The sequence below is a fragment of the Canis aureus genome, chromosome 4 (genome assembly GCF_053574225.1).
Source record: "Canis aureus isolate CA01 chromosome 4, VMU_Caureus_v.1.0, whole genome shotgun sequence".
Classification (NCBI taxonomy): Eukaryota; Metazoa; Chordata; class Mammalia; order Carnivora; family Canidae; genus Canis; species Canis aureus.
The window spans coordinates 20,928,948-20,942,475 of record NC_135614.1 but is presented as its reverse complement, the minus strand read 5'-3'; the positions used below and the strand labels follow the sequence as shown (position 1 = coordinate 20,942,475).

The 13,528-nt window shown below is 42.6% G+C and overlaps 1 pseudogene; it reads left to right on the top strand.

The window, feature by feature from the left end:
• Positions 1 to 4,029: 4,029 nt before the first annotated feature.
• On the top strand, positions 4,030 to 6,109 carry LOC144311816 (heterogeneous nuclear ribonucleoprotein A1-like; annotated as a pseudogene).
• Positions 6,110 to 13,528: the final 7,419 nt, after the last annotated feature.

Genomic DNA, 13,528 nt, shown 5'->3' with positions numbered 1-13,528 from the left:
AAAGAATATTTAATATTCTTATGTCACAGGATCTCACCGTTTCATGATACAGATTCTTTTTTTAAATCTTTTTTTTTTTTTTTAATTTATTTATGATAGTCACAGAGAGAGAGAGGCAGAGACACAGGCAGAGGGAGAAGCAGGCTCCATGTACCGGGAGCCCGACGTGAGATTCGATCCCGGGTCTCCGGGATTGTGCCCTGGGCCAAAGGCAGGCACTAAACCGCTGCGCCACCCAGGGATCCCTATGATACGGATTCTTAAACAATGCAACTGCACTGCCCAAGGAAGAAAAGTACTGTAGTACAGTTGATTGTGTTTTACGGGGAGCACTGTATTCTGTAAATTAAACATGGGGACTTGGAGATGTTTCATCTGGAACTTGGAAGGTGATTGACAAATAAGTATTGTCAGGAAACTGTACATACATGGTGGAAATGAGGCAATTTCAGAAATCCTGAACAAGTTGAAGGAGATTTGAGCGGGGAGTGTAGGAGAAAACATTAGTATACCTTAAAAAAAAATGCACAATAGGATGGAAGGAGGTAGTTTTGGTTTGCCTGAGGCTAGAATGTAATTGGTCTGTACTGCCCCCATTGAATTGGGATTTGCAGTTCTCCTACTTTCCCATCTAGCCTTCTGGGTGAAGAGGAAAGAGGACGAATGGTTTATTCTTCCCTCATTAATTCCATCCCTTTTAGACCTGAGAGAACTGGATAAAGGAGACAAAAAAATTTTTTTTCCCTTTATTATAGAGAAGTTTTAATTTTTTAATTTTTAAAATTTTTTTATAAATTTATTTTTTATTGGTGTTCAATTTGCCAACATATAGAATAACACCCAGTGCTCATTCCATCAAGTGCCCCCCTCAGTGCCCCTCACCCAGTGACCCCTACCACCCGCCCACCTCCCCCTCCACCATCCCTAGTTCGTTTCCCAGAGTTAGGAGTCTCTCATGTTCCGTCTCCCTTTCTGATATTTCCCACTCATTTTTAGGAGACAAAAAATTTTAACCCAGCAAGCTGGAAGAGGGTCAGAAAACACACTCAAAAGCAAACTCTGCTTTGCCAAGGGGAATGGGGCACTGAATGAACCACAAGAAGATATCCAGAAGGGTAGATGTAATCATGGCCTCAGAGCTCCAAAAATGGGGGTGGGGCGCTGGAGAGCCGATTTCAGGTCCGCAATAAAACCGTTTGAGACTTGGGGATTGAGAAAATACCAAAATCTAAATCTTAATGTAAGGTCTTAAAGTTATCTTTACATAATCCAAAAGAAGTCAATGGCAGTTTCCAGGGCCCTTATTATGCAAAAACGCTCAGGCAATCTTTGATGGGAGTCATTTTAAAGATAGAGGAATGGAATCCAGGTGGAACTGGGTAGGCAGGGATTTCCAACTTTGGCAACCTTTCAGCCTTGGAGTGGTTAAAAATCTGAATGCCGAAGTCGTCCCCCAGACTAGTTTACATTGGAATCTCTGGGGAGGGGTCCAGGTGTTAATATTTTTAAAGCTGCTCAGCTGATCCCAATACGGTGTGAAGCCCCACTTTTAGAGAGCTGGGAAGCCCAGCTCTTGGACACTCACTGAATTTAAGTTAAAATATTCTGTTTAGAAGTCAAAACATATGCTTTAGTCGGCAATAAAATTTAGGAGTAGATATGATATTAGAGTATAATCAATATTTAGGAACTATGTAGAAAGCATTTCTTCATATTTAGTAGTTGACTTTACCCTCTTCCTTTTTGCTTCTAGAGCACAGTAGTATTATTTTTTTTTAAGATTTATTTATTTATTTTTATTTATGATAGACACAGAGAGAAAGAGAGAGGCAGAGACACAGGAGGAGGGAGAAGCAGGCTCCATGCCGGGATCCCGACGTGGGACTCGTTCCCGGGACTCCAGGATCGCGCCCTGGGCCAAAGGCAGTCTCCAAACCGCTGAGCCACCCAAGGATCCCCCTAGAGCATAGTAGTCTTAAATGAACTAAATGGTACTTTGAGGCCTGGGAGACTCTAAGTTATTAATCTTTCTGGGCCTTGGTTTAAAAACAATTTCTATAACCTCAATTTTATGTAGTTTGAACCCTGACAGTGACAGAGTAGGTAATTAGATACAAGCAGGGAACAAGCGCTATCCCTCTGATAAAAGGGCAGAAACCAAGTTCCAAGCAGCTGGGGCAGACCCTAGGGGACATGCCTGCCCTCTTCCCTATGGCCACTGCCCTAAAGTAATATATTGCTTCCTTATAATATGTTTACATTGTGGTTTTGACCCCCCCCCCCCCCCCGCCAGCATGGTAGGAAGGGAAAGCGGTGGTAAGGTCCCAGTTGGGACGAGGATCATGTAGGGCCCCGAACTGCCCCTCCCAACCGATAGGAGGAGTCAGATCATTGGTTGCAACCTTGGTCAGGAACTGTCCTGGCTATGACCCTTAACCTATTTAAACATAAAAAGGAGCATTCCTGGCTGGCTGAGTCAGTACAGCCTGAGACTCTTGGTTTTGGGGGTTGTGAGGTTGAGCTCAGGTTTGGCATAGAGATTGCTTTAAAAAGAGGGGGAAAAAAGGAAAGACAGGCCTGATCCCCTTGGTGTAGCTCCTCCCTCACCCTCCCCTGACCTGCCCACTCTTCTATCTCCGGAGGATACCTTCACATAACTGCTGTACAAACATTAGCTTGCTTAAGAGTTTGTCTTCGAATTCTTTCTTGACCGAGCTCAAGAACCGGGGCCAGGAAACAGACTCGCTTTTGACAAAACTGCTTCGTTTAAGAAACTGCAGCCAGAATGATTTTTTTTTTTTTTTAATCAAGGTAAAATGTACATGCAGTAAAATGCACAGATATTAACATTCTGATGAGTTTTGGTAAATGAATACACCTGTGTAGCTGTGACCCCAGAATTTTCTTTATGCTCTCATAGTCAGCCCTGCCACTCTCCCCATAAGGACCTGCTTTTCTGACTTTCATTACCCTAGATCAGTTATTGAACTTCGCTGAAATGAAATCTCCCATCGTGCACTCGTTCACAGTGCTCTTTTAAAATTTATTTTTTATTTTAAAAGTTTACTTAAGTAATCTTTACAGCCAATGTGGGGCTTGAATTCATGACCCTGAGATCAAGAGTCATATGCTCTTTCAACTAAGCCAGCCAGGCACCTCGGATCTTTAAAAATTTAAGGATTCATTTATGTATTTATTTATTTGAGAGAGAGAGAGAGAGAGAGAGAGAGAGAGAGCACATAGAGCAGAGGAAGGGGCAGCAGGAGAGGAAGAGAGTGTTTTCTAGCAGGCTCCCCACTAAGCCCCGAGTTAGAGGGAGGCTCATCTGAGGACACTGAGATCAAGACTTGAGCTGAAACAAAGAGTTGACTGCTTAACAGACAGAGCCACCCAGGTGCCCCTTATCTTTAAAAATCGAAAACACAAATTGGATCTTGTCAATCCTCTGCTCAAAATCTTTAATGGCTCCCTATTACTCCTGGAATAAACTCCAGACTCCCCCTTGTGGCTAGCAAGGCCTTGTATCCCTCTTAGTCCTCTAACACCATCTGCAGGCTCTAGGCTGTGCTCATTTATAATGGTGTTCTATTCACACTGGTCTTTCCCAGCATCTTCTTACTCAGAGTCTTTGCTCATCTCTGTTCCTCTTCAGTCCTATTGGCCTTTGGGCATCATCTTAAATGTTACTTCCTCTCAGAGGTATTCCCTGGTGCCCCAATTCTAAATTATGTTCTCCTTTGTCCTTTTCATTTCTGCCACTATCACATTAATAATTACCCATGGGCAGCCCTGGTGGCTCAGTGGTTTAGCGCTGCCTTCAGCCTAGGGCATGATCCTGGAGACCCGGGATCGAGTCCTGCATCAGGCTTCCTGCATGGAGCCTGCTTCTTCCTCTGCCTGTGTCTCTGCCTCTCTCTCTCTCTCTGTCTCTCATGAATAAATAAAATCTTTAAAAAAAAAATTACCTATGTGTGTTTATTCAACTTTAAAATTGTTCATCTTTCTTTCTGCCCCTGGATGCCACCGAATAAGCATCGGTAAAGTCTCCCCTCCCAGCGCCGTCATGTCTAAGTCAGAGTCTCCCAAAGAGCCTGAGCAGCTGTGGAAGCTCTTCATCAGAGGTTTGAGCTTTGAAACAACCAATGAGAGCCTGAGGAGCCATTTTGAGCAATGGGGAACGCTTACGGACTGGGTGGCAATGAGAGATCCAAACACCAAGCACTCTAGAGGCTTGGGGTTTGTCACGTATGCCACCGTGGAAGAGGTGGATGCAGCCATGAATACAAGGCCACACAAGGTGGATGGAAGAGTTGTGGAACCAAAGAGGGCTGTCTCAAGAGAAGATTCTTAAAGACCTGGTGCCCACTTAACTGTGAAAAAGATTTTTGTTGGTGGCATTATAGAAGGCACTGAAGAACATCATTTAAGAGATTATTTTGAGGGACACTTGGGTGGCTCAGCAGTTGAGCCTCTGCTTTCGGCCCAGGGCGTGATCCTGGAGACCTGGGATCGAGTCCCGCATCAGGCTCCCTGCATGGAGCTTGCTTCTCCTTCTGCCTGTGTCTCTGCCTCTCTCTCTGTGTTTCTCATGAATAAGTAAATTCTTAAAAAAAAAAAAAAAAAAAAAAAGATTATTTTGAGGGCAACCCAGGTGGCTCAGCAGTTTAGTGCCTGCCTTCAGCCCAGGGCGTGATCCTGGAGACCCTGGATCGAGTCCCACATTGGGCTCTCTGCATGGAGCCTGCTTCTCCTTCTGCCTGTGTCTCTGCCTCTCTCTGTGTGTGTCTCTCATGAGTAAATAAATAAAATCTTAAAAAAAAAAAGATTATTTTGAACAGTATGGGAAAATTGAAGTGATTGAGATTGTGACTGACCGAGGTAGTGGCAAAAAGAGAGGTTTTGCTTTTGTGACATTTGATGACCATGACTCTATAGACAAGATTGTCATAAAAAAATACCATACTGTGAAAAATATCACAACTGTGAAGTAAGGAAAGCCCTATCTAAGCAAGAGATGGTTAGTGCTTCATCCAGCCAAAGAGGACGAAGTGGTTCTGGAAACTTTGGTGGTTGTCGTGGAGGTGGTTTTGGTGGGAATGACAACTTTGGCTGTGGAGGGAACATCAGTGGTCGAGGTGGCTTCAGTGGCAGTCAAGGTGGTGGTGGATATGATGGCAGTGGGGATGGCTATCACGGATTTGGTAATGATGGTAGCAACTTTGGAGGTGGCGGAAGCTATAACGACTTTGGCAATTACAACAATAAATCCTCAAACTTTGGACCCATGAAAGGAGGAAATTTTGGAGGCAGAAGCTCTGGCCCCTATGGTGGTGGAGGTCAATACTTTGCCAAACCACGAAACCAAGGTGGCTGTGGCGGTTCTAACAGCAGCAGCAGCAGCAGCAGCTATGGCAGTGGCAGAAGGTTTCAATTACTGCTAGGAAACAAAGCTTAGCAGGAGAGGAGAGACAGAGAAGTGACAGGGAAGCTACAGGTTACAACAGATTTGTGAACTCAGCCAAGCACAGTGGTGGCAGGGCCTAGCTGCTACAAAGAAGACATGGTTTAGACAACTCATGTGTATGCGCAAAATACTTGAGGACTGTATTTGTGACTAATTGTATAACAGGCTATTTTAGTTTCTGTTCTGTGGAACGTGTAAAGCATTCCAACAAAGGGTTTTAATGTAGATTTCTTTTTTGCACCCGTGCTGTTGATTGCTAAATGTAATAGTCTGATCATGACGCTGAATAAATGTGTCTTTTTTTAAATGTGCTGCGTAAAGTTAGTCTACTCTGAAGCCATCTTGGTAAACTACCCCAACAGTGTGAAGTTAGAATTCCTTCAGGGTGATGCCAGGTTCCATTCGAAATTTATTTGCCACTTGCTTGGGCACAGAAGCCATTGTCTCCACAAACCTTGGTGTGGTTGAACTGACAGTTGATGTGTTGTGACCTGGAGTTCACCATTAAAAGGGTCACCCAAGAAAAGTCCTGGAGTTTATCTGGTTATTATGATTGTTGGCACATCCTATGTAATATATCTAAATTGAAGTATGGTATCAGATAAAATGATAGATGGGATTAAAGCTTGTGTATAGGGATCCCTGGGTGGCGCAGTGGTTTAGCGCCTGCCTTTGGCCCAGGGCGCGATCCTGGAGACCCGGGATCGAATCCCACATCGGGCTCCCGGTGCCTGGAGCCTGCTTCTCCCTCTGCCTGTGTCTCTGCCTCTCTCTCTCACTGTGTGCCTATCATAAAAAAAAAAAATAAATAAAAAATTTAAAGCTTGTGTATAGTCCATTATCATGTGTAATCAATAAACGATTTAATATTTTCTTGAAAAAAATAAACAAAATTGTTCATCTCCCTCACTTTGGCCACCAGGGTCACGGCCATGTCTGGTTCACCATTGTTTCTAGACCCTAGACCAGAGCCTGAAATATATCAGAGATCCAATAAATATGTGTTAAAATAAGTGGATGGGGATCCCTGGGTGGCGCAGTGGGATCCCTGGGTGGCGCAGCGGTTTGGCGCCTGCCTTTGGCCCAGGGCGCGATCCTGGAGACCCGGGATCGAATCCCACGTCGGGCTCCCGGTGCATGGAGCCTGCTTCTCCCTCTGCCTGTGTCTCTGCCTCTCTCTCTCTCTCTCCGTGACTATCATAAATAGATAAAAATTAAAAAAAAATAAAATAAGTGGATGAAATGTTTTAATTGGACTCGAGCCTATTGAATTGCCAAATGGGAAAAAAGGGATAGAAAAGAAAGGCAAGGGCAGCCCCGGTGGCGCAGCGGTTTGGCGCCGCCTGCAGCCTGGGGTGTGATCCTGGAGACCCAGAATCGAGTCCCACATCCGGCTCCCTGCATGGAGCCTGCTTCTCCCTCTGTCTGTGTCTCTGCCTCTCTCTCTCTCTCTGTGTCTATGAATAAATAAATAAAATCTTAAAAAGAAAAGAAAGGCAAGAAAGATGTGGGCAGTAAGGATAGATTCCAAGGGAGAATTGCTACTTCTTTAACCTTGAGTAGTGAGAGCAAGGAGCAACAATGGAAAGAACATGGGAAGAAGTCAGAGCTCCTCACTCAGTGACTTCTCTGTACCCGTTTCCTCATTTATTTATTTTTTATTTTTAAAATTTTTTTGAAAAATTATTTACTCACGAGACACACACACACACACACACACACACACACACAGGGGCAGAGACACAGAGGGAAAATCAGGTTCCATGCAGGGTGCCTGATGCAGGACTTGATTCCAGGTTTCCAGAATCACACCCTGGGCTGAAGGCAGCACCAAACCGCTGAGCAACCCGGGCTGCCCCTGTTTCCTCATTTATAAACTATAGAAGATTTCGTCAGGACCACCTCACCTCCATGCAGCACTTGGAAATACAGGAGAGAATTTTCCATAGTCACACTAACTGGAGACCACAACTGGCATTTATTAATTTGAAGCACCAGAGGGACGCCTGGGTGGCTCAATGGTTGAGCGTCAAGGCGTGATCCTGGATTCCCGGGATCCAGTCCAGCTTTGGGCTCCTTGCATGGAGCCTGCTTCTCCCTCTGCCTGTGTCTCTGCCTCTGTCTCTCTCTGTGTCTCTCATGAATAAATAAATAAAATCTTAAAAAACAAACAAACAAACAAGAGAGGGAATCCCTGGATGGCTCAGCAGCTCAGCACCTGCCTTCAGCCCAGAGTGTGATCCCGGAGTCCCATGTCAGGCTTCTGCATGGAGCCTGCTTTTCCCTCTGCCTGTGTCTCTGCCTCTCTCTCTCTGTCTCTCATGAATAAATAAACAAAATCTTTAAAAAAGAGAGAGAGAGAATACATACGATGCCCACAAGCCAGGGTAGGGGCAGAGGGAGAGGAAGAAACAGGCTCCTTGCTGAACAGGGAGCCTAATGTAAATATGCTAAATACACTTTAAGTGAGTGAATTATATGATATGTAAGATGTACATCAATAAAGCTATTTTTAAAATACAAAAGATGTTCAACTTCATTCGTAAATAAAGAAATGAGAATCAGAACAGTAGTGAGCAACCATTTTTCATCCATCAGATTGGCAAACATTTCCTTTTTTTTTTTTTTGGCAAACATTTTCAAGTCAATAGTTATCACGGGCAAAAGTGTGGGGAGGTTAGCACTCCTGTACACTGTTGGGAGTATAAATTGAGGTGATCTTCCTGGAGGGAGGTTTGGTAAGATCATTTATGATTCAATATACAAACACCTTTTGATTTTGTCATTCCACTTCCAGGGATTGATTCTGCTATACATTTATTGAGCATTAAAATAATTATTGTAACAGTACAATTGAAAAAAGATCATTAAAAACTGAAAACAACTAAAAGTCCATTAATAGAGTGCTAAGTAAAATAAATCCATGTAAATTATGGGTTTGTGTTTGGTTAAATGAATGAAAGTATAGAAAGAGTATACATAACATGTTACTATTTTGTGTGAAAAGGGAAGAAAATAAAAATAAGAATATGAATAAGAATATGTGTATTTGCATAAAGAAGTATACACAATAGGGGTACCTGGGTGGCCCAGTTCATTAAGCACTTGCCTTCAGCTCAGGTCATGATCCTGAGGTGCTGAGATTATGCCCCACCTTGGGCTTCCTGCTTAGCAGAAGGAAGCCTGTTCCGCTCCTGTTCCCCTTATTTGTGCTCTCTCTCTCTCCCTGTCAAATAAATAAATAAACAAACATAAATAAATAAATAAATAAATAATAAAAATAAAAATAAATAAAATCTTTAAAAAAGGATACACAACAAACGAATGCAAATGATAATCTCGTTAAGTGGGAACTAGGTAGATGATAGAAGTGAATGTGAGATTTTTTGCTGAATACCTTTTTATATTGTTTTATTTTTGAGCCATGTCAATATCTAACCTAAAAAATTAAATTAAAATTAAGATAACTGAAATAAAAGAATAAAGTTCATCCACAAATGTAAAAATAACTTATGCAAGATACATTAAATGAGAAAACAAGTTGCAGGATAGTATGTATAACACCTTTACATTTATTTAGTTAACAATACTTTTAAGTTCCTAATACATGATCTAGAATCTAGGGATATGGAAGTAAACAAGGCAGCCAAGGCTCTGGCTAACATAAAGACTACATTTTAGTAGTGAGTAGGTATGCAAGCACATAAATAAGCAAAGGTAACAGAGACTGATTTGAGAAATAGTTATTTGATGGATGTCACAAAAAGCCTGAGGAAGTGACAAATGAGCTGACATCTGAATAAGGAGGATGTGGGAAAAGAGTGGTCTAGGAAAATAGTGTAGTGAGTGCAAAGGTCCTGAGACTGGAACACGTTGGCAAGTTTGAAGATCTGGATACAGTCTGTGTAACAGGGGAAGCTGGTGGAAGATGAAGTCAGAGTGGTAGTCAGGGGACAAATCATGGTTTGAAATAATAGAATAATACATATGTATTATGTTATGTAAAACTTATGTTTATACATAAGTTGCAAATATTTGAAGGACACACAAGAATCTCAACATTATTAAGTGGCTGTTTTGTGGGTGGGTATTGGGGATTCTTTAAATTTTCTATCTTCAAGAGGAGTCAAAATTTCTTAAAGTATATAAAAATGAATAAAATAAGAAAGGTGCTTCAAAAAAAGGTGGGTTAAAAAAAAAAAGGTGGGTTGTTTTGTTTTAATGCAGAATGTTGAGTAGAAATCTAGTAAAATGAATACTGTACCTGGAAGCTTGATGATTCCTTTGGTTCTGGTCCCTCTAGTGGTAGTCCTGAGGTACTGCTGGTAACGGTGTCCAGGTTCAAGCATCCTACAGTGAGAGTTAAAAAAATCTTGAAGGAAAACTCTGACAAAGTTAGAGTTTAAATTCTTGAAATTGTGTAATTCTTGACAAATTGTGGGTGGAGAAAAACTCCAAAATCTCTACAGTGATTGTTACAGTCACTTATTGTACATAATGAAGCAGGAGCCAGCAAAACCTTCAGATTTTAAAATTAAAACGTGAAGAAAATGCTGCAGTTCAGTTGTTTTGCAACTGTATAACTTAAACATCCAGGGCCTGGTCAGCATCTCTTCTGAGCCTTTGCTGAGGCCTATACTTCCCTGTCTTGTCTCCACCTGGATAAGTTATGTCTCTCTCCCCATCTTGGTCAGCTCACCCCTTCTACACATGTTCCCCAGCAACATGCTTTGTCCATTTCTTAACTCACCCCTTAGTACCTCCTGGCCAGGATAAAAATAGCTGACATTTAGGGAGCTGTCACTGGGTACCAGATACCATGTTAATTCATGTTACCTTTTTCAATCCTCAAATCAACTGTGAGGTATTTGCTATCATCACTACCCTTAGAAAGATGGAGAGGGGCTACCTAAGACACAGGCCCATACTGTAGGATCATGGCTGGTAAATGGTAGCTTGATATTGAATCCCTGTCTGACTCTAGACCACATATATTTAATCAGTTACCTATATTTGAATATATTGTTTACTTAGATAGATATTACATATATATTTTAATCAGTGTAGATCATGGGTCATAAACTCAGATGTGTATAGGGATCAGAATGTGAGTGCAGAGAACTTGATACTACACTTTGTATTTTCTCAAAGGATTATGTCCTCTTGTTTTTCTTTCTTTTTTTTTTTTTTTTAAGATTTTTATTTATTCATTAGAGATGCACAGAGAGAGAGAGAGAGAGAGAGAGAGAGAGAGAGGCACAGACTCAGGCAGAGGGAGAAGCAGGCTCCATGCAGGGAGCCCGATGTGGGACTCAATCCTGGGTCTCCAGGATCATGCCCTGGGCTGAAGGCGACACTAAACCGCTGAGCCACCTGGGCTGCCCTCCTCTTGTTTTTCTTGAAATAGGGCCTTCTTTCTCTATCTTTCATTGTTCCACATTTGATAAAAATAGGGATCAAGAAATATTTTAAAATATTTCTTTCCTTATTCTAAATATTTCTTTTCTCTTTATGATAAAAATGTGAGTGAATAATGCCTGGCAACTCACACTTGGCTTCAGTGTCAACAAATAACAAGGAGTCAGGAGACCTTGACACCATAGCATAGGCCCCATCTAAAGGGGGTAGTCCCAGTTTAGCTCCAGGCAAATGTTGCCACTGGGAATGCCAAGTGAACCCCAAATTGTCAGATCTTCCAATGTCTCAAAGGAAACAGAAGCCTAGAGTTTTATGTAAAGTTTAAATATTTAGCTGCCCAATTTTAAAATGTTGGCAGCTAATTCATGTATTATTAGGTACATGGTTTGGTAGGCCTGACTTGATCTGTGAGTCACAAGTTCAATCTTGTCTCTTTATTTTTTTTTAATTTATTTATGATAGTCACAGAGAGAGAGAGAGAGAGGCAGAGACACTGGCAGAGGGAGAAGCAGGCTCCATGCACGAGAGCCCGACATGGGATTCGATCCCGGGTCTCCAGGATCGCGCCCTGGGCCAAAGGCAGGCGCCAAACCACTGCGCCACCCAGGGATCCCAATCTTGTCTCTTTAATTGCAATGCAAGTTTCTTGTGAGGAACCACTAAAACAGATTCTTTTTAGATCTTCCACAGTGGTAGGTACACACCATGTACTCAAAGAATTTGTGCTGAGCCATGAAGCTGCTCATGAGTATTACTCTATACTTAGATTTCAATTCCTTTTGGCAAACATTCATTTGGCAGCTTGGGCTTTCACAGAATCACATAGTGTCTGTGAATTTACTACAAAACCAAAATGATTTTCTGAATTCACCAAAGAGAAGGGGGCCTAGGACATAGAAAATATTAATTGAAATTGCTTGTTTTGGGGATGCTGGGCTGGCTTAGTCTGTAGAGCAAGCAACTCTTGAACTTGGGGTTTTGAGTTCAACCCTACTTTGTGTGCAGATATTACTTAAAAAATAAATAAAATTGGGATCCCTGGGTGGCGCAGTGGTTTGGCGCCTGCCTTTAGCCCAGGGCGTGATCCTGGAGACCCGGGATCGAATCCCACATCAGGCTCCCGGTGCATGGAGCCTGCTTCTCCCTCTGCCTATGTCTCTGCCTCTCTCTCCTTCTCTCTCTGTGACTATCATAAATAAATAAAAATTAAAAAAAAATAAATAAAATTAAAAAAATAATGAAAGTTTCTTGTTTTTATTCCATTAATTTGCCCGAGTAATAATCCTCAGATTAATATCCTCAGTGTAGGTTCGCTGCACATTAGAATCACTGAGAGAAACTTTGCAAAATACTCATGCCATACCCACAGAACCTCCTTTTTAATTCAGACTACAGGATGGTCCTAGCATTGGTATGTGTGTAGGTATATGTATATACACATATGTATATTTATTTATTCATGAGAGAGAGGGGGGCACAGAGACACAGGCAGAGGGAGAAGGAGGCTCCATGCAGGGAGCCGGATGTGGGACTCAATCCCAGGTCTCCAGGATCAGACCTTGGGCTAACGGCAGCACTAAACCGCTGAGCCACCCAGGTTGCCCTGTATATTTGTATACATATGTATGTGTGTGTGTATAGATATATTCACAAAGTGATTTTGATGTGTAGCCACACTAGAAGATCCTTGTGTATGTTCTGGGAGTCAGGACTCATAGGGTCAGAGAATCACAGATCTTACTGCCAGGAGTTATCACATGGATGATTTGGCCCAGTTTCATGTCCTTAAGACACTACTTTATTTATTTGTTTATTTATTTATGATAGACATAGAGAGAGAGAGAGAGGGAGAGAGAGAGAGGCAGAGACAGGAGGAGGGAGAAGCAGGCTCCATGCCGGGAGCCTGACGTGGGACTCGATCCCGAGACTCCAGGATCGAGGCCCGGGCCAAAGGCAGGAGCTAAACTGCTGAGCCACCCAGGGATCCCCAAGACACTACTTTTTAAAGTGATCATCATATCTGATTTGATTACTGTATGCTCCATTGCAATGCTTTTTTTTTTTTTAAGACTTTTTTAATTTATTCGTGAGACACACACACGCGCACACACACACACACACACACACACACAGAGGCAGAGACACAGGCAGAGGGAGAAGCAAGCTCCATGCAAGGAGCCCGATGTGGGACTCGATTCCCGGTCCCCAGGATCACACTCCGGGCTGCAGGCAGCGGTAAACCGCTGCGCCACCGGGGCTGCCCCTCCATTGCAATTCTATTTGAGAAGGGGAAAAAAGCTGAAATACCAGGGACTTATTTTTTTTTTTTTTTTTTACAAGATGTTTTAAGTAATCTCTACACCCAATGCAGGCTCAAAATCACAACCCCAAGATCAAGAGTTGCATGCTCTGGGATGCTCAGGTGGCTCATAGGATGCCTGGTTGCTCAGTGGTTGAGCATTTGCCCTCGGCTCCGGGTGTGATCCCCGGGTTCCAGGATCGAGTCTGCATCTGGCTCCCTGTGAAGAGCCTGCTTCTCCCTCTGCCTATGTCTCTGCCTCTCTCTCTGTGTCTCTCAGGAGTAAATAAATAAAATCTAAAAAAAAAAAAAAAAAAAAAAAGAGTTGTATGCTCCACTGACTGAGC